We start from the raw sequence: 4,734 nt of genomic DNA, 5'->3' as shown, positions 1-4,734 counted from the left end.
CGATAGAAAGAAACTCAGGGGAGGAAATGGTTCCTTCGCTTCAGTTGGATTAGTGTCATGTCCACATGGGACACCTAGAACTACGGCAGCCACCTTGTGACCGGGAGAGACAACACCAACAGGTTGAAGCTGACAGTGAACAATGATGGTGTTCTTGATGAGGTGATTAGATAGACGTTAACCAACCTGGTCCCACCCTACCTACTTCCAGGATTCTGGCCATGTAACTTTAATATTTTTATCACTTAATGTACATTTATTTCAGTTTTCTGTTCTTTGTAGCTGAAAGCTTTCTAAATGATAGAGTTTTGCCTGTAATAGGTGTGCTTTGTGGATTTTGTCAATTAAATGTTGGGAACAGGGTGTGCAGGGTCTGCCCTTGGAACAGGCTAACTAGACTGCCTGCAAGCAATGCGAGTGGTCTAACAGAAAAAGAACATAGGCATCCCAAAGTTTCTGAGGTCCGGTTCTGATTTTATGCCTGACTATGACTTTGATAGTTGGGAATGTGAGAAATTAAGACATTAAAGAGTAAAGTCTTGACTTTGGTTGCATCACAAACTAAAGAAACTCAATCTAGAACACTGACTTGGTGTAGAAGTAAAATTCCAAGTAGACCTCCACCTACTTCCTCTGGCTGGGGGGCACTTGCTTCTTTCTGTAAGTGATCAAATTTAAATAAAATGTTGTTTCTTGGGTCTAAAAATCTGCTATTAGCCAGGTTACTGTGTTCTGTAATTAAGACCTGATCTTTTCCCCTGGGGAGTGCATGAGTGTTGAATTCAGCAGCTATGCATACCTTCTCCTCACCCAGCACCCAGTCCTCAAATTCAGCTAGCTTGGGCTGCTCTCTACCCAGTGAAATTTTAAGAATATCTGTGTAATCTAAAATTATACCATCTCAGGCTGATAAAATCTGGAATTCCATTATGAGAGATTCATTCTTTTGGCTATATGTCTATAAAAGTCACTACAATTCAACCATCCCTATTTAGGAGTAGCCCCTTTTCTTGAGCACAAAATAGGATATAGAAAATGGGGCAGGGGACAATTTCCCGGGATGAGCTTATTGCTGAAGAGTTGAACAGATTTATACAGAAGAACCTCGGTGCACTAAAGACAAACTTTTCTTATGTCTCAATTTTACTTGGAAATAATGACAATCTTCGGGGAAGGAGTAGCACATGCATTTGCCCACTGTAACATGAATCCATTCACGCCTGTGAAGATAGAAGGATATGAAGATCAGAAAGAAGCAAGTGGCCCCCAGGCAGAGAAAGTAGATGGAGGTCTGAAGTCCAGGAGAGAATTCTGTGACAGTGCTTTAAGAGCCTATGCGGGCCAGACACAGTAGCTCATGCCTATAATCCCAGCACTTTGGGGGGCTAAGGCAGGAGGGTCGCTTGAGCCCAGGAGTTCAAGACCAGCCTGGACAACATGGCAAAACCTTGCCCCTACTTTAAAAAATACAAAAATTAGCCAGGTGTGGTGGTGCACGCCTATGGTCCCAGCTACCCACAAGGTTGATGCTGCAGTAAGCCACTGCACTCCACCCTGGGCTACAGGAGTGAGACCCTGTTTCAAAAAAAAAAAAAAAAAAAAAAAACCTATGTGAAAGATCATTATTCCAATGGCCAAGTCTTCTGTATTGTTTATGCTAAAACAGACTGTTATTGCATGTATTGAAAGCCACCAGTTCCAGCCTAAAAACTTCTGGAATGATTGGAGATAAGAGCAGAAGTCCACCATCAAACAACCTACAGCCCAAGTAGCTGAAGTGCTTAAAATTCAAGTTCATTATTATGAAGAGGGCAATGCGCCGTTCGTCAGTCATAAAGTTGTACAGGACTCACTAACTGGTTTGAATGAATTCCAAACTGTAAAGGAGTTTATTAAAATCAGAGAATGCAGGAAAGGAGTATCAAACAGCAATTAGTAAAAACTATCAAAAAATGTCAGATGCCACATTCAAGGCCTTGCACCGGCAGCTACCAGTTACCTGCACCAAAATTGATGGGAACAAGATACTCAGCTACAAGACTGGCAAAGAAATGCAGAAGACTTAAAGGCTGAGTGTAGGATTCTTGTGTGTGTGGAAAGACAAAGATTTGACGTGTGGTCGTATGATAAATAAGTGATTTATAAACAACAGTGATATTTTGCTAGGGCTTTCAAAGTTAATGGATTTTCTAGCCTCGTGGAATACTGTTGAACCTCTAGCATTGTCTTGATTCTTTTATGTTCTCTGCCTTGTAATTTTCTGTTATCACTATATCCATGTGTGGATCTTTTGTTGTTGTTGTTAATTCTGCTACATTTAATGTTGGAAAGAGACATCTAATCTAGAGTCATTTATTGTTTAGAAAATTTTCCCAGCCATGAAGCCCTGTTACTGATTTAGACAAGGTGTGATGTTCATTACTTTTCTACTGCTATTCTTCCAGGAAATTCTGGGACTTCAGTGGTTTTCACTGCTCCACCAACAGCTAAAGAGGTATTGCTACAAGCTGTAGCTAAATGGAAGACACATTCATCCTTCTCCTTCTGCTTTCGTCTTCATTTATAGCATCTCGTAACTGTTGTTTCCCAAAGTTTGGATTGGGGCTTTTCAGGTCCTTTTTGGAGGGCAAAGGAAGTTTTCTGGAAAATCCATTATAGCCAGCTTCTCTGGGAAACTTGTTTTTAAATCCAAAGACTTGAACCACCTTCCCTGCAAACAGAAATGTCTGCTTTCTTCCCCTCTGCTTTCTTTCCTTCCCATCTAGTACCATTGTAGTTATAGACGTCTGCACTCTTAGAAGAGTTTTATTCACTTATTATTTTTTTAAAGCTCAAGAACTGCTGACATACTGTGGATGTAGAAGTATAAAACTTGAAAAATCCAGATGTTGAAGGGAAAATGGATATCTTCTGCTTTAATGCTTTGTAGCAGGATTGTACCATAAGCAAAATAATCAAACAACTATGTAAATCATGAACAAAAAATAAAAATTAACCAAAGTGAAAAGGGTAGCTTCCAGGTAGTATCTTCCTATTGTAACCTGTTGTTTAAGGGAATACTAGTGATTTCTTTCAAATAGGATGTAAAACTTTCTAAATTACTCTTCCTCAGTCCTGCCTGCCAAGAACTCAAATGTAACTGTGATACAGCAACCCTTCCCAGGTATTTTGGCAGGTACATGTATGATCTCAGAATACACAAGTAACATAGATATGGTATAACAACTGGCAATGGTGAATTCATTTACATTGTTTACACTTCTATGACCAAGCCCTAAGGGAAAGTCAGTTTAAAAAAAAAAAAAAAGTAGTGTCTTCCTACCTATCTCCAAATGCATGTCAAAAAAGAAGGGTATTTTTGTTTCAACTTCACTTTTGCTCAGTAATACAGTCAAGCCAGAGTTTGTTTCCAAGTAACCCATCGAGCTGTGTAAGCATTTTTGTTTATTTCAAATACAATATGTTTACATTATTTGTCATTCACACTATCCATCCATACTACACTATCTTCTGTATCAGGTAGTCCAATAGAAACATACATGTTTTGTTCTAAAGAAAAGAAATTTTCACTGTCGGTAGCTGCCAATTTCTCCTGCTTGAAGGCCTCACTCTTGCCTTACTCTGCCATGAATGTTCTGCCTTTCTCAGTTGTCATGACCGTTGGCCTGTTCTCTGCCTTACTGACTCTACTGTCCAGTGTACATTTTTGTTTGCCCAATTAAAAGGTTCTGAGTTGGTGAAGGCGAAAGAGAGGGCATAAGGAGGCCTGCAAGTATGGGCCTGGCAGTGAATAGGACCCATTTCTTGCTGGGCACCATGGCTCATGCTTATAATCCCAGCACTTTGGGAGGCCGAGGTGGGCAGATCACTTGAGGGCAGGAGTTTGGGACCAGCCTGGCCAACATGGCAAAACCCCGTCTCTACAAAAAAAAAAAAAAAAAAAATTAGCTGGGTGTGCTGGCGGGTGCCTGTAATCCCAGCTACACAGGAGGCTGAGGTGTGAGAATTAGCTTGAACCAGGCAGGCAGAGGTTGCAGTGAGCCAAGATCATACCACTACACTCCAGCCTGGGTGAGAAAGCAAGACTCCGTAAAAAAAAAAAAAAAAAAAAAAAAAAAAATTCTTCTCTTCTCTCAGAAAGAGGAAGAACACCACCACCAACAAAATCACATTGACTAATGCAATGGAGTGCCCAAAACACTGTGGGCTGCCCAGAAGGAAGGAGAAGTTCACAAATGTAGCAGCCTTCTTCAGCATCCCTCTAGCTGCAGAAAAACAAGGAGGCCTTTGGCTGTGGGTTGTATTTCTTCCACATTTCCACGTCTCACTCATGGCTTTCTGCCAAGAAAGTCTAGCCACAAAAGACCTGGGAGAGGGGCTCACTGAAGGGGCGTGACTGTTGCCAAGGAGACCGAAGGACAGTGAGGGGAAACACAAGCTCCTCTGTCCACCGTTAAACCTTCATAGGAGAAGGAAAGACGGAGAGAAAGTGCAGGCAGCAGGAGTGGAACACTCCACCCTCCATCCAGGGAGGCCACAGACAGGTCCCTTCATGGAGACTCTCCCATACAAAATTGCCACCCAATTCACCTCAGTGGCCTGTCCCCAAAGTGGTATTCATGCTGTATCTAGACTCAATTCAGCTTGTGGAATGTATTTTAAACGTAGAGAAACCAAAACCTGGCAGTGATTTGACGTAGTGAGTCAGTGACTGCTGTGCTTCTCTCAATGGCG

General features: G+C 41.6%; 1 pseudogene; it reads left to right on the top strand.

Annotated features, from left to right (window-relative positions):
- The first annotated feature begins 1,156 nt into the window (after positions 1-1,156).
- On the top strand, positions 1,157-2,066 carry LOC101140788 (F-actin-capping protein subunit alpha-1-like; annotated as a pseudogene).
- The last annotated feature ends 2,668 nt before the right edge of the window (positions 2,067-4,734 follow it).

The sequence above is a fragment of the Gorilla gorilla genome, chromosome 6 (assembly GCF_029281585.2).
Source record: "Gorilla gorilla gorilla isolate KB3781 chromosome 6, NHGRI_mGorGor1-v2.1_pri, whole genome shotgun sequence".
In the NCBI taxonomy this organism is placed as follows: Eukaryota; Metazoa; Chordata; class Mammalia; order Primates; family Hominidae; genus Gorilla; species Gorilla gorilla.
Note: the sequence above shows the minus strand (reverse complement) of the source record. Positions and strands in the feature narration are given on the sequence as shown.